Source organism: Dermochelys coriacea, chromosome 1, assembly GCF_009764565.3.
Source record: "Dermochelys coriacea isolate rDerCor1 chromosome 1, rDerCor1.pri.v4, whole genome shotgun sequence".
NCBI classification, from domain to species: domain Eukaryota; kingdom Metazoa; phylum Chordata; order Testudines; family Dermochelyidae; genus Dermochelys; species Dermochelys coriacea.
In genome coordinates this window covers 114,975,907-115,002,892 of record NC_050068.2, presented here as the reverse complement: position 1 = coordinate 115,002,892, position 26,986 = coordinate 114,975,907, and the positions used below count along the sequence as shown (strand labels likewise).

General features: G+C 39.9%; 1 long non-coding RNA gene across 1 annotated transcript; it reads left to right on the top strand.

Annotated features, from left to right (window-relative positions):
• Positions 1-2,303: 2,303 nt before the first annotated feature.
• On the top strand, positions 2,304-24,979 carry LOC119846396. The gene is made up of 3 exons (XR_006280205.1): positions 2,304-2,548; positions 23,392-23,519; positions 24,940-24,979. It is a non-coding gene; the product is annotated as an uncharacterized LOC119846396 (long non-coding RNA).
• Positions 24,980-26,986: the final 2,007 nt, after the last annotated feature.

The following is a 26,986-nucleotide window of genomic DNA, read 5'->3' as shown; positions in this document are numbered from 1 at the left end:
CTTCCACAGCTTCTTGGGGGCAGAAATTTTTTATTTATAAAAATATATGTGTTTTATTTGTCAGATAAAATATTAGTAACCGATATTAATTAGCATGGCAGGACTAGGAGTCAATGCTTGTCAGATCTAGCATTCCAAATTATTTTATCATCATGCTATCACAATTGGAGTTTGTAAAGGGTATAGATATCAGTGAAAAAGAGATCTAATACAGACACTCTGTCTACATGTTTATGCTTCGAGAGAACACTTAAATTATTGGTTTAGGAAACTGGCAAATCTTTTGAGTCCAGCAGAGAGAGAGATGACTTAGCTACATTTGCAACCGGAATGGTAAGTGTTTGTATTGTAGTTTCTACACCTATTTGAAATCTTTAATCTAGATGAAGGATAATTGCTGCATTTTCATGGAGAGAAAGGAAACTGTACATAAAAATGAACCAAGGCACAACACCCTGGTCAGGAAAGTACCCCTAAAAGCAACATATCAGGGATTGCAAATTCTGGAAAGTTCATTCCCGACAAAGGTCTCTGAAGGAGTTCAAGAATCAGAAGTGGAAATATTTCTGTTCCTCATTTCAGAGTGAAATAATTGCCTGAATACATATGAAGAAACCCACTGCTTGCAGCAGCTTTGGCAATATTATAGAAAGTCCACTCTACTTTTGCCAGAGATGTAGAAATTTATCCTCCTTTTTGTTATTTCCTGCAGTAGAAAACCCTGAATTTCTTCCAAGGTATGACAGCAATATGTTTTAGGACGTGGTGAGGAAAGAAATTGGCTGATCTTTTTGGGAGCCTCAGTGGAGTTTTTTTCTAGCTGAAGAGTTGTGTCAGCATTTCAGTGACTTTACACCCACTCGTTGTTGTTTGTTGCAAATCTGCCTGTAAGACACTGCTTTTAAAAACTACATGTAAAGCAGAGCTCAGTCTTTTATACTTAAGGTTGTATTGAGATACAGGTTATGTGAGCCAAATGCCCAGTTTTTCTAAGATTGGAAGGAACCTGATTAAATATTCTTCCCTCCCTGCAAACCAATTCTTTGAGGTGGCTTTGTATTTCATATGAATGTATTTAGATAGAGAGAAATTTGAGCATGTGTCTGTATATGTATATATTGCAGATGACTTTGGCAAAAAAAATATGTAAATTGCAATCCGTGTTGCCGAGAGAGCCTAAGATAAAAATGGTGAAGCTTCTCACTCTCCCCTTTCTCCGTTTTTTATTTTATTTGCTTTTCTTCCTCCTCACTCTCATTTTTTTTCCATTCTCTCCAAATTTATTGGAATAATAAGTAGAGAAAAAAATGACTGTTTAAAAAAAAAAGACAATACCTTTTTGCTGTATTGTTTCGGCTTATTCATGGAGACAAAAACCTTTTGAATTGTCGTTTGTAACACATTTATCTTTGAACCTGGGGATTGTATCTTTCAATAGCAGTACAGATATTTTAAAGTGAATTTTTCATACTGTTTTAATTACTTGATTCTGCAGTTTACCACATGGCTATCACCTCTGTCTATGTGATAAGTCACTTATAGATACACTGTACGCACACCTGGTTAAATATTAATATATATTTATAATGTGTATATCTATACAAATACACATTTATAATGCATCTATGAAAATTCAGCAGTTGCTGTACTCTGTCACGGTGCATACTGAATTTGAAGCACTTGGGACTCTCCCAAATGACACAGAATCAGCTTGGACAGCCACGGGCGCCCCCTCCCCCTCACTTTTGTGTGTGTAGTATAACTACACAAACACATTCTATACATCTCTGTGTGTGTACATGTACGGTGTGTATGTGGGTGGATAATGTGCATATAGACTGAAACTGGAAATAGGGAGGTTATTATCTAATCTATTTTTAAAAGTTTCCATTAGTCCAAATGTTGCTTCATCAAGCTTTTATCATAGCTGAATAATTAGGTAGAGTGAACTGTGATTATTCATCTCCCTACCTCCAGTCTGCACAACATATGGGAAGTGTAATCATTTTGCTTTGGGTGATGCCCAAAGAGTTATCTAATCAAGTTGAACAATATAATAAATACCACAGTATTGGGGGGTTATGCTCTGGCCATCCTATTAGGGTCTACAGAGAGCTCCAGTATCTCTCCTCACAGATGAGATTATTGATCTCTGTAGCACTGATGACAGTTAAAAAGTACAATTTTTAAGAGGGAACAGTAGAGACTACCAGTTCTGATGCCAGTTCTTGTTGGTGATTTGGGCCCTGCCTTTTGTGATAATGTCAGAAATATTAAAGGACAGTTTTGATTTACTGGGGAAAACCTTGATTTTGTATGTAACCCCCAAGGAGATTACATAGATTCCCGGGACCCTGTCTGCTGGCAGCTCAGGGAGAGGAAAGGGGTCCCTGGTAAGGAGGGGGAGCCAAGGCAGACTTAGAGTCTGCCCAGCAACCAATAGGGAGTGAGAGGCCCTCCCAGGGAGTTGAGAAAAGGGGCAAAGCCATTTTGGAGTCAGTCTAGAGTCAGCCAGGAAAAGGGCAGGACTGGCTGTGTGGGGGAGCTGGTGAGTCTCAGGCCTGCATGCTGGGTTCCCCCTGAGAACAGGCCTCTAGGGACCTGACAGCAGATCCCTCAGCTGGGTTTTTCCTTCCCCACTGAGTATTCCCAATTTGTAGAGTTTGCTCGGAAACTTCCCCAGCCAGGCTGAGTTTGCCCTCCAACTCCCTAGGTGAGACCAGTCACCACATGGTGAGCTCTGCTCTGGCTGCTAGTCCAGGGAAGCTGCCTGCTGAGTGTGTGTCTGGAGGCTGGGCTAGGAGGCTACGGTTTGGATATTAGTGTAGTTGTGTAACCTACACCTTGAGCCCTGCACCCCTTTGTGGTGAGGGGAAATCCTGGGACTGATGCAGCCTGATTCCTGCCTGAGGAGGATCCCTGCCAGCAGAGATCAGCCCCTCTGCAGTGACTGAGGAGACCAGAGTCATCTTTGAACCTGGGGATCATTCATGGAGTTTGTAAGTGCACCATCTTTTAGTTAGTTAGTCAGGAAATTTGTTTTGGGGATCCCCTACTTCCTGAACTGTGTCATCAAGCCAGGGAGTAAGGGTTTGAGGATTTTATAACCTGCTGCATATTACATCTGTGGAGGGATTAACCACCTTCTTCCACTTGTGAGTCCTTTGGGCTGTACTGAACCCAGTGAGCCACACTGCTAAACCACTGCAGAGAAGAATTTTGTGGTTATAGGTATCAAGGGCCCCAGCAAAGTAAGCATACCAAAGGGACACTAATTTTACATTTGCTACATCAGGTCACAGGTATTTTCAGTGTGGACACTGGTGACCCTAAAAATAGTGTTTTATTCTATTATGTTGTATTTGTCTCCTGTTTAATATAATTATTGTGTTGAATATATTGTATGTGTTTGTGTTATTTCTTGGAAGTCTCCAACTATCTGGAAAGTAAGTGGGGATTACCCTGCAGATAGAATTTTCTGCCCAAGCTGCCTTGGTGACCCTGCCAGGAAGGAGCGACGGGGGCGGAGGCACTGCCAAATAATTTCATAGGAAAAAAGAAAGAAGATACACATCGCTGAGTGGGTGGTGGGATCCAATAGAACCCAGACCTGTAAGCGGATTGGCATTAAAGGAAGTAACCAGATGGAGAGGGGGCGCTACACATATAATTTTTTATTATTAGAAGCTTTGATCGCATATAATCTTCCAGTGCTTCTGGTGCAAAGACAATGTTAACTTTGGTAGGTATAGGATGGGAAAAAAATACTGTGTACGAAACCAATGAGATGCAATTGGATAATGAAAAGACTAGCACCCAAATACGTGGTATAAGGACATTTTATCTATGATAGACAAAGGAGAAACTGCCACAGGCATTTGTTACAGAGACAAAAGACTGGCAGAGAGTGAATCTGAAGAATTCCTGGACTGACTTTCCCTGCTGCTTCCCCCACTGCTGGAGCCTTTCACTGTGGCAGAGAAAGGCTCTAGAAGTGGGGAGGCAGCCGGACATGGGAGGCACTGCTTGGGCGTGTAGGGAGCCTATATAGGGAATATACCCTGTGGGTTCAGGCATGCAGGGTACTATACTCTACTCGTCTAAGGCCTTGTTTACACTCCCATGGTAAGTCAATCTAAGTTACACTACTAGAGTCGACGTAGCTTAGATCAATTTACTGTGATGTCTACACGGCGCTGCATCTACGAGAGACGTTCTCCCGTCAACCTACTGTACTCCTCTCGTTCCTGGTGGAATATCAGAGTTGACCTGAGAGCACTCTGCAGTCGATTTAGTGGGTCTACCCCTGCTGCATCAATCCATCCCTGGTAAGTGTAGACCTGGCCTAAACCATGCCTCTCTGCCATTTATACGTACCCTCGCTGGCCATACAGGATGCGTACTCTGTACACACTGCACGTGTAGACATACCCTTTGAACTTGAAACAACAGGATCAAAAGCCAGAAGGCAAATTAAAAAACCTATCATTCATTATTTTATTAAAATCTCATGTTTTGGGGGGCCTGATTCATGACTTTTGAATGCTTTGGTTTGGCACTACAGGGATTCAGTCAGAGAAGATGTCATCCTGTAGCTACTACTTCCCAACAAGGGGAAAAGAGATATGTGAGAGTACTGTAATAGGAAAGCTTGATTCGAGTGACCAGAGCTGCTTGAATTAAACAAAGTAAGTTATGGGAACAAAGAGCCTGATCCAAACCCTGCTAAAGTAAATGGAAAGATTCCAATTAACTGCACTGAACTTTGGATCAGGCCCATATTTAAAAAAGTGAGTTGATATAAAGTAAAATATGGCATGTATTAAGAAAAGTAGTGATTGTGATGCCATGGAAAGAAATATTTTTTTTAAAATCCATGAGTTTGGAAGAAGGTTGGAGCATATTGAAAGACACCATAGTTACAGCATACCTAACTATACAGTTCTCCTGTGAGAGAAAATTACATAGCAAAGGAAATGGCCAATATGGCTTCACAAAGACTGCTTGTCAGACTCAGTCAAAGCCCACGGGGAAAAAAAGATCAGGACAGCAAAAAAGCATAATGAGTTAATGCTCATCAAAGGGGCTAAAAAGAATACGAAATACAGTGCTGGAGAAAGTTGACCCATAATCTAAAGAGGAAGGAGATAAAGTTAATGAATATAAAATGGCGGAGATGCTGAATTGTTTTTTAATGGGGTTTTAGTAAGAAAAATGAGGAAAAGGGCAATTAGGAGAATGGTAATATTGTAGCTGTTGAGAATAAGCACATAAAATACTTGCAAACCTGAGTGTATGTAAATCAGCAGGCCCTGGTGATATACTTCCCAGAGTGTTAAAGGAATTAAGGGGTTGGGGAGTATTTCTTATGGAGAAATACTTGAAGAGCTAAATAAATATGACATAGCTATGCAAAATTTAGAAAGACAAGAACTGCCATATTGGATCAGACCAATGATTACCTATCTCTATAAATTGGCAAGTAGCACGTGCTTCAGAGGAAGGAGTACAACTCCCCATAATTAAGAGGGAATATAAGGATAATAGTACTTAATGCCTTTCATTTTGAGAAACATGAAATACTTTTCAAACATGCATTAATTCTCATAATACCCTGTAAGGTAAGGGACTATAAATAAGTTTATTTTACAGATGGGGAAACTGTAGCACAGAGTGGTTAAGTGACCCACCCAAGGTGACAGGGCGAGTCAGGAACAGCACCCAACCCAGGAATACTGACTTGCATTCCAGTGGTCTAATTATTCTCCTCCCTGAATTGGTTCAACTCTCCCATCACTCAAATCTCCCATTAAGGCTTAACTCCTGCTGTGATAGTCACGCCAAATGAGTCAGCCAAGTCATTCTTATTATCTAGACTAGAGGACATTAATTTGGTTTATTGTACATAGATACATTTATTAAAAACTTACATATATGCACGTGCCTTTGCATAAGACTTGTCTGCACACAAAAGTTGTACCGTTTTAACCATACCAGTATAGCTAAAGTGATATAACCTCCCTAGTTCGACAGAGTTATGTCAGTATGAAGGCACTTTATACTGGTATAGCTATTCCTGTTTGGTGAGTGGCCTCTAGTAGGTAATTTCTTTGTTTCAATGACTTGGTATTCTCCATATGGCCTTATATGGGATAGAATACTCATTGACAAAGATACGTATCTATATAGCATAAATTTTTGCACAGATCAGATAGTTACCATCATAGTTTAAGAGTAATGGCACCTGTATTTCCACCTCCATGGTCCCTCGAGGCCACTCACTTAAGGTTTCCAGCTCCTACTTGTCACCTCTCTTTGGTGGAGACCTTCATCTTTCTCTCTCCTGACCAGGGATTTTCAGGCCGCACACTGATATCTCCAGCGAGCCAGTCTGCCTTAATGACAGTATCTGGGCATTGCTTCCTATTCAACGGCTATGAACAGTGTATTGCCAGCAGTTAGGCTACCACAAGCTCCTTCTCAGCAAGCACATTTATTCTCAAGGGAAAAGCATTATAGAGGAAAACGTATTAAAGACCATAAAAGTTCCTACACACATGCTAAAAGCTAACCATCAGTCTTATGGGCCCTAGTAGGCCAAAATCTTTCCAACCCTTCTTCAAGGATTGGGATCTTCCCTTAGAAAGTCCTCTCTGTTTGATGAATCAAAATGAAGGTCATGAGTCAGTTCCATTTATACCAAAACTCCTTTATTTGTTTACTAGTCTCTAGAAAACACAGCATGTGCAAAGCTCCACATGGGGTAGTACCTCTCTGGAGGTATTTAAAACCGGAGTGTTTTACGTTAATACTTACCACTGTCCTTAGTTTCTGGAGAAGCTGTGACAATGCCTCCCACCCTGGAGTTGCATACAGTCCCTGGTCCACAATGATACATAAACCATTCATACACTTAATACAGTATGGTTCCTCAAAATGTGGCATTTAGTTGCAATATCTGTCAGTTACCTCTTTATAGAAATCCTCTGCTTGTGACATGGTTTGTTCATGTTCCTTTAATACAGGTTTAAATCTGCACTCAATTGATGTTAGTGCCTTAGGAGTGACATTAGACATTAGTGAAATTGCTGTAAAGTTCAGACTTAAATAGAGCTTGAGGAGAGCATCAATCTAATTCTGTGCTTCATCCTGTAAATCAAATGCATGACTGCCACTTTAGAGTAAGCACAACTTTATTTTCAAGTGCTCTTGCAATACAGGGTAGTACTTTTTAAAATAACAGTTGGGAGTGCCTGTAGTTATAACCAGCATAGACTAGTGTTAAGAATGTGACCATCAGCTCTGGATAGCTCCCACTTACAGCTGCAGCACACGCATTTTTAGAACTTCTTATTTTGGACCTAATGCACTTAGTAGTGTTGTAACTGGAATTTTTCTTCTTGTGCACATTTTCTTTGCAAAGACCTCTGCAGTGCGATGTATATATTTGTATCATTTTTGTTGATTTGTGAAGATGTGCTTTCAATTTTTCATTTGTTTAGACAAAAATATAGAACATAGCGAGCTTGATTAGACATTAATTTGGGTATTGGAATGATCAATTACTAGAACTGAGCACTCAGTCACAGTGGTTGCACAAACAAATTAGATGTACAACTACACAAACCTAGTTTTTAAAATTGGTGTGTGTGTGTGTGTCTATGTTTTACAAGATGAACAATGACTCTGGAGTATTTTAAGTTATTTACAGCTAGGTTATTTGTCCCTTTTGAATCTTTATTTAGACAACAGTTCCAAAATGAATATGCATAATATATTTCAATTCTACTAGGCTATGAGGGTTTAAAATATTCTCATTTTGAAAGTTTCTTTCACCCATTATATTTCACCTGAAGTGTTTTTTCCTGCCCTTAAACTTTTAAACACAAGGCAGATCTTAGAGATCAGTCTTGGAAATTATTCATTTCCATGAAATATAAAGAATAATCCAGCAAGATAACTATTAGCATCTGTAATCAGTCAATATTAAATGTGATTACCTCAAAATATACCATACTGAGGTACTAAAATTACTGAGGTAGTAAAACGCCCAAGCAGTGCCTCCCATGTCCGGCTGCCTCCCCACTACTAGCCTTTATCTCAAAGGCTAATAATAATACTAATAATACTTAGTACTTATAAGTATATTTGCCCCCATATTACAGGTGGGAAACTGAGGCACAGAGTAATTAAATGAACTGGCAGTGATCACACAATGGGTCAGTGGCTCAGGTGTGGATCCATGAGTCCTGACTCCCAGTCTAATGTTCTGTCTTGCGAATTATGGTGACTCCCAATATATTCTTTTCTTTTTCTTTTTCTTTTCTAGCTGCAGACAGGTGGCATAGCCTTTAAAAGTTTTACTAGGATTTCTCAGGTGAATTTTATTCCATTCCTTTAAAGCTTTCATGTTGTAGTCTACTCTGTTACTCAGTACCGGGTTCACCATGGGCCGGGCCCACAATCAAAAGGTTACCAACAAGACAATCTTCCAGAGGCCTAGAAGGGCCAGGAGGAAATAGTGACCAAACAAGAGACAGAAGACTAGTTAAGAAGGCTTGCCTGTTTCTTTTCAGGCAGTTCAGTAGGGTGAGACTGGGGCAAAGGGGGAGCTGCTCAGTGATGGCTAGGCCAGGGCCTTGTCCTCAAGCACTGCAGATGGGTGTTTGCCTTGGTGTTTTGTGTAGTTAAAGACATAGACTGCCAAAGTTTGAGTTTGTTATTGAGCTTGGCATAGACTGATGCCAAGCTTACGCCATATCCAGTGGATTGAGGCAGGGAGCCCCTGAAGTACCCCCATGCTTGACCCTACAGGGGGTACTATAGAGCAGCCCCACCTGCCACAGAAAAATACTGCAGTCCCAGACTGTGTTATCTTTTGTAAGTATTCCCTGTGGGGATGAAGGGTCTGATTTATGTCCCACCTCAGTTTGCCTCTGGATACCCATTGTCCACTCTTCCCCCCCCCCCCCCAGCATAGACCTTGGATCCACCAAACACCCTCTATGGAGCACAGAAGTGGTTGGTAGTGCTGTTTGAGTTTGAGCCCCCATTCTGTGTGGGAGGAATGAGATCCATGCTCAGAAGATCCCCTCCATTTACAAATCTCAGTAGGATGATCTGGGCCAATATTATTGTGTCTGTTCTTCTTCCATTGGTAAACAAACAATGACTCATTGATTATGAGGGAAAATGAGATTATGAAGAATTTATAAGTAAATAAATTAACTGCCTTTAGTCAGGACAATGACTCACTGTTTCCACCCAACCCAGCATATGTTTCATTCAGTGTCCATCTACTCACACATTATTGCCCTTATACTTTAGGAAAATGAATTCTTAGAGAGTTTATGCAGAAATACAGATTTTTCAAAACATGATGGACATTTCTAGGCTATATTTGAAGACTTGGCCTTAATTCTTTTGACAGTTACAGATACCTTCAACAAGAATTACTTCTGAGATTTACTCAGCCCCTAAGTACAGCCTCCAAAACTTGCAACATGGAGAACCATGACTCTCTAAGGATTTAACTATTTAAAAACAGATCTATTCTTCTAATTCCTTTCCAGTACAGTACTTCTGCATTTTAGAATAGTAACACAGTAAATGAAAAATACTCTTCCTACTTTCCACATTTCTTGCCCATGTCCAGATCTCATAGGATTTCTCCCTCTTTTTTCATTCCATTCTTTCAGAAAATGACATTTTGATGTAGTAACCTTGCCTTAACATCTAGTGACTTTTCTAAAAATGACAAATGCTCTTCTGACTCTCTACATCTATTTTAACACCTTTAACTCACTCCAGGTCTCATGGACACCAAATGTACTGAGGAAACTAGGAAATTGTTGGCATAGCGTTCTGATTTAAATTAAAGCTATGTCAGTACAGTTTGAATCTATAGGCAATGCCGTGCTGCTTCCTCTGGATATTAGACTTTTCAATAACATGGAAGAAGGGAGCAGAGATCTATCCCAAATAACCAAATTATTCAAATATTACTCTTATTTATAAAATTTTACAATAAATATTATCCCATCATGTTTTTCTTCTCTTTAAGTAGAATTTTTTATAGAGGAAGATTTTAGGAAAATAGGGTGTAGATGGTGCACACACGTTTTTCTTGCACACTCTGCTTAATTGTTTGAAATAAAGGAAACACCTTATTTAAAATGGACTACCAAAAGCTTTCTTATTAAAACCTTTCTTCTTATCTGAGGTTTCAGAGTAGCAGCCGTGTTAGTCTGTATTCGCAAAAAGAAAAGGAGTACTTGTGGCACCTTAGAGACTAACAAATTTATTAGAGCATAAGCTTTCGTGAGCTACAGCTCACTTCATCGGATGCATTTGGTGGAAAAAACAGAGGAGAATTTAACATCTAGTCTGCCTTTTGATATTGCTTTATGTACCACTTCTAATTTTATAATTTATCTGATGCTATTCCAAGCTGTGAAGATGATTTCCTGGTAATGAAGACCACAGAAATATGGATGCAGTCAGCATCAATAATATAGTCCTCACATAATTTTGTATTAATTTTGAAGTTACCAGGCCAGATTCTCTCTTCAGTTACATGTGTGCATGTTCCGTTGAATTTTTCCCTTGATATATAATTCCCTTTCCTTACAGAGACACTTTTAGATCACAGTAAGATTAAGATATACTTACATATCAACCTGCCAAGGCTCAAATATAGGGCAGAATGTGTAGTGAAGACTCAAAATGAGAGAGATAAAAATTATTCGAGTGGGGAATTTAAAATGCTGTGTTTTGTTCCTTTAGGTTAAATAATTCCTTCAGTAAACCTCAGTTTCATAATTCTTTGTTTCTGATGTAAAAAAAACCGTCAACAATAAAAATGAGGGATGCCAAATCTCTATTGACTGTACTGAACTTTCTGGCTAAAAATGAGCAAACTCCTCCAAAATGTAGGATTGTTGAGAAGTATAGAGAAATGACACTACAGTTTATTGCCTTTTTGTATCTTTCTGTTTTATGTTTTCATTTAAGAAATTTCCTGTTTCATTAAAGAACATTGGTAAACTCTAGATACTATTGTAAGTGTCTCAGATTGTCATTTCATTGGGCACATTAATCACATGATGACAAGAACAATTTCTAATTAAATTTAAATGAGAGGAGGTCATGTGGAGTTCTGATTGGGTTATTGCCCCGACACCTACTGTGCAGGAAGTACAACAGGAAAGTCCTTTTGTAAACAAGTCATGATTCATTGCCTTTTCCTTGCCTAAGAGAGAGGTCATGATTCAGTTTTCAGTAGCAAAGATCAGCTTTTGAGATGCTGCAGCTAGAATGTTGTTAAAGTTTGAATCCTGCAAACATAAAGTGTTGGATTCAGTAAAGCTTTTATAGTAGCCCCTGTGACATAGGAGTTCATACTGTTGATTGTTTTTCCAAAGTACATCTCGACAAAACAGTCTCAGTGGAGAAAAACTAAATTAATTTATTTGAAGCAACCTGCTTGATTTGAGGTGTGCTTTTAATAAAGAGAAATATGAAATTAAAAACACAGAGCCCCCAAAGACTGGTTCTAGGGAAAGAAGAAAGTAAGATTTTTTTTTCCTAACCACTATTTATTAACTGATGGCTGATACTCTTAGTAGCTATGCCACTATGGAGGAGATGGACATGAAGATTGGTATTTGGGGACGGGAGATATTACAGATTTTTAAGATAAATTTTGGTTGGTTAAACTTGGCCAGCGGAGGAAGTTAGGTGCTGGATTTGTTGTTTTGTATTGATTTTTCTTCTTAAAATATTGTCAAAGGTACCTTGTACAAAGTACTTTTAAACGAGCATTAATAAATGTAAATAGAGAATATGATATTTAAATAAATACCGAGACCCTGGATGGGAACACAGAGACAGAAAATGAGTTAGAGATATGGACCATATAAGGGAAAATATTGTCTGCTAGTTAGCGCTTGGCACTAGCAGTCAGGAGGTCTGAATTCTGTTCCTAGCTCTGCCCAATGACTTGCTTTTTCCCATGGGCAAGTCACCTAACCTCTTTGTGCCATAGTTTCTCTATCTGTAAAACAGGGATAAATAATGCCTACTTGCCTCTTGGGATATTGTAAGAGTGAAGGGAACTATAGAAATTCAGAGTATTATATTATTGCATGTATTATTTAACTGATTGTATTTGTTTATATTCTGCGGTGCTCAGCACTTAAAACTCCTACGTGTTATTTTTTCTGCATATAGGTGACTTTATTATTACACACAGAAGTGATTAAGCACAGCCAATGAGAAAGAAAGGAGAGAGAGGGGTGTCTATAGAAGAAATGTATGGTTTAAAATCTTTCCTGCTTTTATTCTGTATGCTTATTTAAGTTTATTTGCAGTGAGTCATAGGATCATTTTAAACACCCCAACATTTTGGGAATGTCTAGCATGGTTTTGTAGCTCCCAACCCTTGTCTAATTCAAGATAGTAGGCAAGATGTAAATGAGCTAGTTATTTGCTAAGGTTCTTGGACTGTCACAACATAGGCAAAGGTTACTCTGAGTGTTTCACTAAAAATGTAAAAATAAAAGGAGTACTTGTGGCACCTTAGAGACTAACAAATTTATTAGAGCATAAGCTTTCGTGAGCTACAGCTCACTTGAAGCTGTAGCTGTAGCTCACGAAAGCTTATGCTCTAATAAATTTGTTAGTCTCTAAGGTGCCACAAGTACTCCTTTTCTTTTTGCGAATACAGACTAACACGGCTGCTACTCTGAAAACTGAAAATGTAAACGCCTTTGTGCCTTAGAGTATTTGTTTAAGTAAGGAAAGTTTACGTAGCTTACTTTGTGGGGAAATTTTATTTCTGTAGATTTTCTATCTCATTTCCTCAGTTACCATCTCATCCCACAAGGTCTACCCTTTCTTCAGGAGTCCAAAGCATAAACAGAAAAATGTATTGCATTTTATAGTTGGCTTGGGAAATGATTCCAGAATGGAATGTTTGTCCATTACAACCATGCCTGCTGCACAGAGTGCACTGCTTTTATTTGATTTTGTTCTTCTACCATTGTGCTGGCTGTAAGAACATGAGCATTTAAGTCTTCTCTCTCTCTCTCTCTCAAAATGTGTTTTGGCTGGAGTGCTGTAGGATAACCCAAAGTGTTAAACTGCATGAGGGTGTCATATTATAGATCAGAGGTTCTCAAACTTCATTGCACTGTGACCTTCTTCTGACAACAAAAATTACTACAGGACCCCAGGATGAGGAACCGAATCCTGAGCCCTCCCAAGCCCCGCCACCTCAGGCGTGGGGGAACAGGGCCAGGGTCAAAGCCCAAGCCCCACCTCCCCAGGCTGGGGAGCCAGAGCCAAAGCCTAAGGCAGGGGGTCTGTAATCTGAGCCCTGCCACCCAGGGCTGAAGCCCTCAGGTTTGGGATTTGGCCCGGGACCCCAGCAAGTCTAAGCTAGCCCTGGCAACTCCATTTAAATGGGATCGTGACCCACTTTGGGGTCCTGACCCACTGTTTGAGAATCACTGTTATAGATTGTTTGTTTTGCTCTTTGTATTTGTGGTTTTTTTGTACTCATTAATATGGGCACCATAGTTCTGCACAGGGGTGGAAGTGCCATGGAGTAACTCAGCAGAAGCACCTGTCTCCCCTTTTTATATGCTGCAGAAATGAGTTCTGTAACAGCCCTGAAAAATCTGGTGCAGAGGGAAATGCTAGGGATTGAGATGGGGGAAGGGAGTAGGAGCCTATACATAGAGACCACAGACAGCAAAGTAGCATTCTGCATGTGTGAGCTTGAGGGGAAGATTCCATTCCATAACTTATGCGTAGGTCGCAGGCGTTCCCTGTTTATTCTTGCTTTATGCTAGGAGGTGTACATTTAATTCATTGTGTACTGGAGTAATAGTACTGTTCATAAAAAGTGAAATTCATCCATGATGCAGAGGGCCAACACAAGATCTACACAATACTTCAGCCCAAAATAGGTGCTGTGTAGAAGGACTGGAGGCAGAGCGGCTTCTCAGGAGTTTCTTGGTGCCCCCATTGAGTTGTGAAAACGGGACTCCATGTTGGACCCACATGGAATTACGCTAATTTACTCCAACTGAGGAGTTGCCCTGTGGTTTTTACTATGTGCCTAGGTCAGTGGTTCCCAAACTTGTTCCGCTGTTTGTGCAGGGAAAGCCCCTGGCAGGCCGAGCTGGTTTGTTTACCTGCCGTGTCCGCAGGTTCGGCTGATCGCAGCTCCCAGTGGCTGCGGTTCACTGCTCCAGACCAATGGGAGCTGCTGGAAGCCGCAGCCAGTACGTCCCTCGGCCCTCGCTGCTTACAGCAGCTCCCATTGGCCTTGAGCAGTGAACCATGGCCGAACCTGCGGACGTGGCAGGTAAACAAACCAGCCCGGCCCACCAGGGGCTTTCCCTGCACAAGCAGCGGAACAAGTTTGGGAACCAGTGGTCTAGGTTATTAAGAGATCTTTATCTATACTAATATGTCAAGGTTTTCATACCATAATCATTAGTCATCACAATTATATCTGAGTATTTGGCCATCAAGTCTGAGCCAAATCCTGCATTTGAATGAATAAGACAAATTTGGATCTAGCCCCTGATACATACGTTGCTTTCTAGATATTACTCTTAATTGAAACTCAGGCCAAATAACAGGTTTCAGAGTAGCAGCCGTGTTAGTCTGTATTCGCAAAAAGAAAAGGAGTACTTGTGGCACCTTAGAGACTAACAAATTTATTAGAGCATAAGCTTTCGTGATGCATCCGATGAAGTGAGCTGTAGCTCACGAAAGCTTATGCTCTAATAAATTTGTTAGTCTCTAAGGTGCCACAAGTACTCCTTTTCTTCAGGCCAAATAGTCACTGTTACATATCTCCTCTAAGAACTTCATTATATGCATAGATGTCTTCTTACTTTCTTTCCTCAAATTTCCAACCCTGGCTCCTGGTTCCATTTAATACCAAATGTATTTTGTTTCTCTGAATTCAGTGATTGGTAGTCTGTCTTTTATTGATCATTTATACTTTAAGATGCAGCACTGAGTCATTCACAATAGAAGGTGAAATATAAAAAAAACCTAGCAAGGTAAATTGCTTCTTGTATAAATGCTTTTCTTCTAAGTTTGTCCTAGTGTGAAATTCTCTCTTGAACATTTCCCTTATTGGACATGCAAAATGAACAATCTAATCAGTAAGGAGGAATTCTCACAAGTAGTAAATGAATGGGAGTTTTATTAAAATAATTTGTTATAGCTGAGCACTGGTATTTAAATACATCCAGTTATCTGAAAAAACGAATGCTAGAAAGAGCAGCTTAGCAAGAATAGGAAGAAATGCATAAGCTGTCATGTAAAAAACTTAAATCTTTAAAGATAGGACACTACCCAAGTTATTCAAGAGCTGTCTGAACAAGCAAAGGCCTGCAGGTCAGAACAAGTCATGGATTTTAGATCTCTGGGTCAATGCAATTATTGAGTTGAAGCAAGCTGTGGGTGTACTGAGTGCTTGCTTCCTTTCTTTCTCAGTATTATGGTCAGCTGTGTTCTACTGATTTATTTGAAGGAGAGGAGCTAGAGAAATTCAGTTCCTCTCAAGGCTCATAAACTGTTCTGACTGTAAACTTTTAATAACTTTGCTGCCAGGAATTTCCCCCTTCCCCAACAGCTAGTATTCTAATTTTTATGTATCAAAATACTAATTGCCTAAGTCTGCAGATTTTAGACCTTTGCTTCCCCACAAGATACACTCTCTCCCAATTTAGGAATCTGACAAACTGCTGTCATTGTATATCATTTTTTTCTAAATACAGTTGCCAATTTTAGATTGAAGTAAATAAAAGTCAGAGCTGGTCAAGTAGTATTCGGTGAACCAAATAGTCCAGAAATGTAAGCCTTTTTTTGTTTTTGTTCATAAATCACTTGTGAGCCATCCATAACTTGTACAAATGTATCCCTTATTCTCAAGTATTCACCCAATAGTTTGTCTGAATCATTTCTATACTATTCTGGGTGACCCATCAAAATATTGACTACAGCTAGTCAATATTTGCAGTCTGTGATGTGGGATTAGTTTCATGATATTGATTCTGCTCCCTGATAGTATGGCTGAAATTTAGTGAATAACAATTTAAGCCAGGGGTGGCCAACCTGAGCCTGAGAAGGAGCCAGAATTTACCAATGTACATTGCCAAAAAGCCACAGTAATATATAATGATTATATATGTATATGTGTCTATATATGCACACACACAATTATATAATTTGGTAATGTATAATTTATACATGTATAATGAATTGTTAACAATAATAAAAAAATACCCTTTTACTTAGTGGGACTTCTGGCAATCCCTGCTTTCAACAATTCCCTTGAAATTTGGTTTTTGTTCAGTTGTCTTCACATGCAGCAATTCTCTTAAGTGGCTGTCTGTCAAAATGGATCGATGCTTGGATTTCACATGTTTGAGTGTCGAGAAAACAGACTCAAAAAGACAGGTTGAGGCAAACAGAGATTAATTTAGGGCTGCACCTCTGATGTTGGGGTATTTTTACTCTTTGGTACAGATTTCCCAAAAGTAAAAGTAAAAGTTTTTTTCCACCAAATGCATCCGATGAAGTGAGCTGTAGCTCACGAAAGCTTATGCTCTAATAAATTTGTTAGTCTCTAAGGTGCCACGGGTACTCCTTTTCTTTTTCCCAAAAGTAAGGGAACAGATTTCAATCTGTCATCTTCCAAAAGTTCTATTATTTCCATCTGGGATGTTGCTTCTTCAGTGATTAAAGGAGGCTTCAGACAGTCGGCTTCAGCACTAAAAGGGTCAATCAGAAATCTGATATGAGGTCTTTTCTGCTGCAAATCTTGGAATCTTTCCTCAAAACTGTCCTTCAGATCTTTAATCATGCTCACATATTTAGTTGTGCTCTGTTTTAGGGGTTCTGCTGCATTCTCTTTTGATCTGGCTTGAAGTTGTGACATTGAGGGGAAAGTGTGTCAGCCCTCCTTCAGCCATTTGTCTGGGAAACGACTGCAGTTTGTTCATGAATGCAAATACGCTTTGCACTCGATCAGACAGCAACCAGAATTTTCCTTCTAAGTCCACATTTAGTTTATCCAAATGCAGCAGCATGATTTGGCATTTCTTGCAGACTGGAACCCTCCCAGGATCTGTAAGCTTGGGGTTATTCTGTACTTCTCCTCCATAAACAATTTTACTGGTTCCAAGAGCTAAAAAAACAGGAAATAACTTGACCTCTCGAGAGCCATCGAACTGCGCAGTGAAATGGCAAATCAGCAAGGGAGTCATCTTTACCAGTTCTTCAGTTAGATTTTGAAATTGTCTGTGATTGAGTGCATTTGAGCAAATGAAATTCACAATGTGCAAGACAGGTTTCATGACGTGATCAAATTTGAGATTCTTAGATACCAGTTACTCCTGATGAATAATACAGTGAAATGTCCAAAATTTGGGAAAACTTTCATCAGACTTACAAAGCCCAACTAATCCATTTGCAGATCTCCACATGGACGGAGCCCCATCCGTTGCAATGACATTGAGCTTCTGTAAAGGCAAGTGGTTTTTCGCAACTACTAACATCAATGCCTCCTTTAGATCTCATTCACCAGTTCTGTCCCTTAGTGACACAATATCAAGGAGTTCTTCCCTTACAACACAGTTGCCAGACGCAGTGTGGACAAAAATACCGATAATTGAGGTTTATCTTGTGCATCGCACGACTCATCTAAAGCGATGCTCGAATACTCACACTCCTGAAGTTGCGAGTGCAGTTGCGATTCGATGTCACTGTTCAGGTCAGAGATTCTGCGTTCTGTTGTGTGGGGTGAAAGCTGTAGGCCAGAAATTTTCTTCTGTAGATTCTTCTTCTCTGGTGACAGGTTTGAAATCACATCAGTGCGGCATGTTATACGAACTCGCCTTCAGAGTAGGGCTTTTTTGCATGGGCTATGTGCCAAACCACATATTAAGAGACTAACATTACAGTTTGCGATCTGTTGGCAAATCTGGTGAAGAACTGGGCTTCTACATCCATTTGTGTTTTCAAAGTTTTCAGTTTTAAAGTAAAGGAGTACTTGTGGCACCTTAGAGACTAACAAATTTATTTGAGCATAAGCTTTCGTGAGCTACAGCTCACTTCATCGGATGCAACATCCGATGAAGTGAGCTGTAGCTCACGAAAGCTTATGCTCAAATAAATTTGTTATTCTCTAAGGTGCCACAAGTACTCCTTTTCTTTTTGCGAATACAGACTAACACGGCTGCTACTCTGAAACCAGTTTTAAAGTGTGGACTTCAGAACCTTGTGGGAATTGTTGATCCATATGTGCACGGCTTGAAGCGAAATGACGCTTCAAGTCTGAAGATTTGAACTGAGAAATACAAGTCTGGCAAAGAAGACACATGGCCTTACCATTACTTTCAACAATGTGCTTGCTGCGAGCCGTTGCGGAACGTTACAGGCGTAACATGATGTAATGGCTATGGAAGCTAGTCACTGTGTGCTTGTGCAAAGATTCAAGGAGACGCAGGCACCGGGTGCTGGAGGGCTGCTCAACCCCCTGCTCTGCCCCAGGCCCTGTCCCCCCACTCCTTGGGGGAAAGGGTGGAGTGGGGGCGGGGCCTGGGGCAGAGCTGCAGGTTGAGCACACCCCCAGCACATTGGAAAGTTGGCGCCTGTGGCTCCAGCCCTGGAGTTGGCACCTATGCAAGGAGACGCGTACTAAATTCTGAAGAGCTGCATGTGGCTCCGGAGCTGCCGGTTGGCCATCTGTGATTTAAGCACTTAATGTGGGATCCATAAAAGATACTTAAGTATTTAAATCCCAGACTCAGGCACTTAAGTCTCAGATTTGGCTCCACTGTGATTCACAAAACTCCTGCCAAACCCAATAAGTGCCTAAACTGAGTATCTAACTATCAGTATCTAAGTTTCCAGATACAAGTTCCTTCAATGCGTAGGTTTTTGTCTTTGAGCATGAGCACGCTGCCTTCCTCTGTCTAGGTGCCTATTTCCTACCTAAGCAGCAGAGCAATCCACAAACCAGGGGGAAGACAAGCATTTGGCTATCTAAATTGTGTGCAGAGTCCAATCCAGTAAGTGGCCTCTGAGTATGCCTACTGTACTGAGTCCCGTTCAGAATGGAGGAGGATGAAGAGGTGGTACCTACCTTATAACTTTTATCTCAATGATTAAAGCACTCACCTGGGATGTGGAAGACACAGGTTCAATTCCCCCCTCTTTGGCAGAAGGAGAGAAAGAGTTTGAACGATGCCCCTCAGGAGAGAGCTCTAACCACTGAGTGGAGGGATATAGTGTGATGTGGGGGCTCCCTTAATCTCTCCTTTTGTAGTGGTTCCATTATGGATAAATAATGAAAGAGTGATTGGAGCAGTGGGACTAGACTGTGGGTCTCCAACCTCCCAGGTGGGTGTCTTAACCACTGGACTGCAGAGTCATTCCTCCCTCTTTCTCTGGCCCACATTTTAGGATTCACAAATATTTTCCAGAGTACAGGCAGTTGTCCAAATATTCACATACAAGCCTAGATTGTGGCTTTTCCACAGGCTCTGAGTGAGGATTTGTCTACATTAAGAGTGTGAAGTGGTCTTTTAACTTGAGTTAACTGTTGTCCCAGGGCACAAACATTTGTGATTTACCCTAGGACTTGGCCTCAGGTAAACCGCAAATGTCTAGACTAGCACTTACAGGCATGTGAATTGACATAGTTGGCAATCAATTAACTTGAGTTAAAAAAGGACCCCAGACTCTAATCACATCAGTGAGGCATGTTATATGAACTCGCCTTCAGAGTAGGGCTTTTTCGCATGGGCGAAATAATGGAGTTGCACTGCCCCAGGAGCAGACCAGGGACCAGCATATGACTCAGAGTGTTCTCCTTACTCCCTATCCCTGGCACAGATTATTTCCTCCTCCATGTTGGTTCAGCTGAGTTTGCTGGCACATTTGGGGGAAAAAGCTCAGGAGGGAGAGCAGCAGCCCATGGAGACTCCTCCCCCAATTATGCAGTGTCCCATGTTATTGAGGGCACCTTGGGAGGGCACATAAAGTAGCTCTTGTCTGGCCCATAGATATATATTTCTGCAAATAGCAGCAGTTATCAAATGTGAATAATTTCTTTGAATATATTCACCAATCTGTTTTGTTTTCTTCTGTTAAGGTTTTTATGCCACACTCCACACCATGATATCTGAGTGCCCAGAGCCTGCTCTTTCATTATTCAGCTAGCACTAGTAAAAGACATAAGTAGGAAATAGCTTTGAAATTACAGCTGAAAGGGCAGATGGACCTCTTGCGGATATAATCTTAAATTATAATTTAAAAGACATATGGACGTCTTGTAGATATAAATCTTTTTCTCTTGAAATAAAGATGTTGTAATGTTAAAAGAGAAAAGGTCCCGACAAGAGTTAATTCTACTACCTTTTCCCCTCCTCTTGAGCTGGCACTAACCATAATAGCATTTCCATTATGTGCCGTTTCTGGTATATTGCTATCAAAGCACACAGAAATTTTCCATTGAGTGGAAAATTGGCACGGCTTTCTTGTTTACAACTGCAAAGGTAATAATTTTGATAAAGTACTCTTCTATAATTATACTTCTGTTCACTGAACTGGGGGGAAAATACCTACTATTCAGTTAACCTGGCCAATACACCTTTGTGTAAATTTTATCCTTAAAACCAGTGCTGATTTTGTTTTTCATAAGCATCCAGAAAGGGCTGTCTCCTAGTTTTTTGGCTTCCTGGCATCAGCAAATGGGGGGGAAAAAAGGGGGGTTAAAGAGCTTTCTCACTGCAAATTCAGTTTAAGGCTTTTCACTTCATGCTCTCAGTAGGTTCAACTTTGGTGGGCTAGTGAGATACATTGCCTTTATTTCTGTCCAACACGTTAGAGGCAGAGTGTGAAACTATGGGATGGAAGGTAATCAGACAGTTGTTATGTTCTCAAAAGGTTCCCACAGGAGTCCTTTGTGGCACCATGTGGTGTGTATTCTATTCACCAATAGCCTCTGAAAGGATTGTGAGAGTTTTGAGGCTGGAGAATAAACAGACGCTACTCTGTTGTTATTCGCGATCATGTGGTAACTGTTGTAAAGATTCACACCCAGAGCAATTTAGTTCAACACTGGATAAAAAATTAAACTTTGAATACAGCTGAGAAGTAAATCTATGCTCTCTAGAAGCACCTGGAACATCCCAGAATAATTAGCTACAACTATGGGAATAATATTTTGCATGTCTATAGTGCTTTCTATCTAAGCACCTTAAAGTGCTTTACAAACATTAATTAAGTCTCACAATACCCTTAGGAGGTAGATGATATTATAATATCCATTTCCAAGTTGGTAAACTGAGGCACAACGATTAAGGCTCACCTTTTCAGAAGTGCCCACTGATTCTGGGTAACTCAAATTTTGGATCCCCAAATTGAGACATTTGGGATTTTCAACCCAAGGCATTCAAAAATCTTAAATCACATCCCCAAATAGCATCAGATTTAAATAATAACAAATGTTAGGTTATTTTTATTTGCTTTCTAGTATTGGAAGGCTTAAGGTTCACATTTTAAAACTTTTCTCCATAGCCTTGAGGGCTAGAAACTTGATTTTTTTAATGAAAGTTGACATTGTTGCATAATAGCCTGATTCTAGCTGTTGGGGATTAAAAAAAAACCCACACAGTATTGCAAGACACAATAAATTAGAGAGAGTTGTTAACACTGACACCTACAATTCCAGTTGAAGCCACTGAGTGCTGTGAATGTCCAGTTCTTTTGAAAATTAGGCGCATCTCAAACTTTCTGAGCCGTTGACTGCCTTCTACACTAAATTCTAATTTTAACAGTGAGCAGGCAAAATTTTTAACAATAGCCATTTCAGAAATAACAGCTAATTATAATGTTTCAGAAAGTGAACTTCAGTTTTCAAGATGAAGAAACATTTTAAATACAATTAAACAGGGTGGTTTAGTCTGCCTTGCTAATGAAATATGGTCCACAGAATTGGAGATATTTTCAGTAGACAGGCAATTGAAATACTTCATTGTTATTGCTCCCATCAAAAGAGAAACTTGATTTGTAGAGATATCAGGATGAAATGGGATGAGAACTTTCAAACTTCTGCAACTACAGCTGGGTACCTCTCCTTCAGAGACAGCCAAAGAAAATAATTTTACATTTGTTGATTTGTTTTAAACTAAATTTTACATTTTTACTTATCCCACAGTCCTTCCATGACCCTGTTGTAGGTCATAATAACCCACAGTTTTGAAAACCTACTTTAAAGAATCATTTCTTAATAGAATTAAATATATTAAAGAATTGTAAGCTTCAGAATCCTTAATTTTGTCCTTTGCATTAAGACAATGTATTCATTTCAGTTCCTCCTTAAAACACTTTTCTTCCACAAATCATATGAAAATTAATTCACCAAAATTAAATGTGCTTTTTGAAACTGTATTTTTAAATAAAGATATCTATTTCACTTTGAACCATCATTTGGTGTACTGTATATCTGAACTGTATAGTCTGTTTAATTTAGATTGTAAATTCCTTGGTGCAGGTATTGTATTCCACTGTACAGCACCTAACACACTGCAGCACTCAAAAATAATAATGTGAAGGATTGGGTGCGATAGGAAAGGGTCAAAATTGAGTTTATAATTGGCAGTTTAGCTTCAACCTTAACTACAGCAGAAATTATCCATCTCTCCATAATTACACCTGGAATATATTTTGTACTGATAAAACAAAAGCCCTTGGACAACGAATTCCATTGCAATGGTATGGGTGTGTAAGATAAGTCCTTAAGAAGGAATGCTGTCCAAGGTCGTCGTCGTCTAAAGGGTAAATACTCATTATTCTTTTCCGTTTCCTGAAACCTTAAGCATTGTCTCAGGCTAGGAGCTGCACAAAGACTGATACTTAGAAGGCAGGCAGCTGGGCTATCAAATTTCAGTGTAAGGGTGGAGAATACAGTCAGGTAAAAAAAGGTCTTTTTGCTGCTTCCTGGTTGTGTAGACAGAGCTATAGTTGAAAGTAACAAGGAGCCAAATACCTCTTCCAATTGACTTCTATGGAGTCATCTCAGGGAGGAATTAGATCTAAAGTATTCAGAAAGTTAATTAAAAGTAGAAATGAGTAGGATAAGGGAATAAACTAACTGAAATAAAATGGATTTATCCACATATTTTAGGAATAATTATAACACACCTAGTTTAAAGAGGAAAAGGATTTAGTTTAGTGAAGCAGAAAGATCCCAGGAAAAGTAGTAATTTTGGAAAATTAGCCTGTTTCAGAAGCTGAAAGCCCCCTATGTGGTGGATAAGTACTAAGTTCCCTGTACTGTTTTTTCCTGATTAGGGAAGAATCCGTGGAGGTTTTTCATTATCCCATGAATTTAGTTTGGAGCTGCTTGTGGCAGGATTATGTATTATTGTCTCAAGAGCTAAGAAAAATGAACTGGTGAGAGAGAGACTGAGCCAGTGATGGTAAGTGCAAGCCCTCTTTTCTCATAGCAAAATATAAATTTAGTTAAAATTGTGTAGTTAAGTTATTGTAGCATTCATAGCAGTACTATTGCATAGTTGCAAAATGACTTTTATTATAACTTGGTTTTTACTTGCTAAGCACCCAGTCCTGCAAGTTACTCCACAAGGCCAGACCCTTTCACTGTGTAGAGCAATGAAATTACAAAACAGCGAGAGGGGTCTGCCCTCACAGAAACAGCTCCAGAATCAGGTCCCAAATAATACAAATTTTAAAGATTTTAAAACAAATCTTCTAGGCTGAAATTTTCTCTTCTGCCCAAATATGGTGGTTTTTTTTCATTTTATTTTATTTTATTTTTAGTTTGTGGAAAATTCCTTTAGCTATTTGAGTTATCAAAGCTTAACAAAAATTATCCTGATACATTTGTTTACAAAAATGAACCATTGCATATGTATGCAAAATACCCACATGCTACTTGTTATGACTGCATCCGTACCTTAATACAGGTTGTAATGCAGAAAATGACAGAACTTTTCTTTTAAACTTCCAGCTTACGTGTAAGTAGTCCTTACTGAAGAATGCAGGTTTTGCTAAGTTTACAAACTTTCATTTTAAAATTAATAGAAGCATCGGTCACTTACATAGTTCTCTACTTCTTATTGCATAAATATTAACTAACTAGTCACCACAGTCCCCTAATGAATAAGGTTGTATCATCACCATTTTTCAGATGACAATATTGAGACACAAAAAGATTGTGACTTGCTCGTAGCTAGGGTCCTACCAAATTCACAGTCCATTTTGGTCAATTTCATTGCCAGGGTTTTAAAATTAGTCAATTTCACACGTTCAGATGTTTTTATCTGAAATTTTACAGTGTTTTAACTGTGGGGCTCCCAATCCAAAAGGCAGTTAGGGTGCGGGTGTGTGTCACAGGGTGGGGAGGTTGAGCCAGGGCCTCTCGCACTGATGGGGTGCGGGCTGATAGCTGGAGCCATGCCCTCCCCGTGCCGGGGGGCTAATAGCTGAAGCTGTGGACTCCCCAGGCTGGGGGTTGACAACTGGAGCCAGGAGAGATCCCGGAGGTGGGTCTGACCCGCCCCGGGAGTGGCTCCTGCAGGGGAAGAGGAAGTCTTGTCCCTCCCCATCCCTGGCTGGGACTAGCAGCCCTACACAAGGTAGGAGCCCCCAACTGGACACCAGATTTCATGGAGGGGATTAGATTTCATGGTCCATGATGTGTTTTTCAGGGCTATGAATTTGGTAGGGCCCTACCCTTAGCCTACGAGTGATCAGTACCTAAGTTTAGAACTCAGGGATTTCCAGCTTCTAATCCTATATAATCATTGTATAGATGCAGTGTTGCCAACTCTCGTGATTTTGTCATGAGTCTCATGATAATTATTGTTCTTCTTAAAGCCCCAGCTCTTGGAGTCAAGTGGATGTGTGAGGAATTCAGCCTTCATTCTTAAAGAAAAAGTAAGTTTCTAGCCCTTGTGGTTGTGGAGATAGCTTCAAAATGTGACCCCCAGTGCACTCTAAAGGCTCAAAAAGCAGAAGGCAAATATAAAGAACACCAAATCTATTGTTTTTACATAATCTCATGCTTTTAAAGCCAATCTCATTATTTTTGAACATTTGGGGTTGGCAGTACTGCGAGTCCTGCCAACCCCTTGGGCATCACCACCAGCAAATGGTGCCTACCTCACCAGATAAGGCCAAAAAATTCTTGGGTACTAGGACTCAGGCATAGTTTGAGGAGGTTAAAGAAAGGTACAGTTCCTTTATTTCCCTCCCATCTCTTGCTGGCTCACCTCTAAAATTAACATTGGAATATTTGTGTCTCCCTCCCACCCCACAACACACAGCTCTAAGGCAGAGAAAAGGAGCTGAATTAACAGTGTGTGTGTAGCCAGAGCAGTGCTGCCCTGGAACCTGAGAGCAATTTAAGGAGGAGAAGGCATATTCGTACCTTTCAACTTCCCAATGTCAAACCCTGTGGGATTCCTTCCTTTAGTGTAAATAGCCTTGCTATAACTTCAGTTTCAGAATTCTTTACTTTTGATTCAAATACTTTTTAGTAGTAAAAGTGAGGGGACACCAAATTTGGGTGCAATGTAAATAACTTTTGGACAAAAATGAGTGATGTTCATTGAAAATGAGGGGATATGAGGAGAGAATGACGGAAGAACACAACAGCACCAGTCCCTCTTACCTACCTCACAAGCCCCCTACCTAGCCGCATTAGCGGCCTCAACCCACAGCACCCAGACATTATCAACCCCCACCAACCTTCCAGTAGAGCCAGCCTCCCCTACAAGTCTCCAACCAGCAGCTCCTACCCCATTATCACCTACCCGCACAAAATAGCCCCTTGCTATTTCCGCAAAGGGTGGGTCATTATGATTTGCTGGTATTTTGAGAACTGCAGACCCCAAAAGGTTGAAGACCACTGTATTAGACCATGCTGCCTCTCATCTGTAACAATGAGTTCAGTTCTGCCCCCTCTGGTGTTAGTAGCAAACACCCATTGACTTCTACTAAAGGAGGATTCACCCATAGTTACTAACATTAAAAAATGCTGAACTGAGCATGGGCAGTAGACATTTTTATATGTTGCAGCATGCATTTAAGATTTGGCCTAAACTTTCAATTATTTTAAACATTTATAAAATAAGACCAACAGACATTTTTTTCCATTTAAGTGTCCATAACATTGTTTAAAAACATCCTCTAAACAAACATATCTGAAACCCCAACATTGCTTTACTAAGAACATTCAAGTGAAAATGATTTTAAAGCAAAATGAAATTGGTATGGTAGTGTTAATGATGTAGGCAAAGATTTGTTGTATTACAATATATATAATTGTTAGTGTCAAACAATTAGGAGCTAAATCCTGCCAATGCCTTTACCACTGACTTCAATGGGGCTGAGTTAGAGCATGTCACTGAGCCTACAGTCAGTACATGCATTGACAAAGTGGTTGCTTGACTCATTTTAAGGTGTATCTCCCGTGAGCATTTCTAGCTGGCACACTTTACTGAGATAGAGAAGCAGTCATAACAGGACTGGTGTGTTGCATACTTATGCAGTGGTTTGTCTTTTGTGGAAAATGTCTCCGTGATTTCGTAAGTTTTCCTGTCTTGCACACAGTTTTTTGTTTTTCAGCAGACGAGAACCTAGGAAAATTAAATACAAAAATCTGTTAACAAAATATAGAAGTTGAATGTTTACAATGGCAAAAAAGCCAGGGAATGCAAAATTCAGGGTTCTCCTGGGAAGCAGCAAGGTTAATTTTCTCATCCTACACATGCTTTAAAGTATTATTACTTTACTACTGCATCCCAACATAATCCAAAAAACGAGATGTGTAATATGGATACGTTAAAGTTAGGAGGCTCTAACTCAGGCATTTCCTATTTTTGTGCTCTTAAAGTCACAGCGGGGCTACTGCCGTAACCAT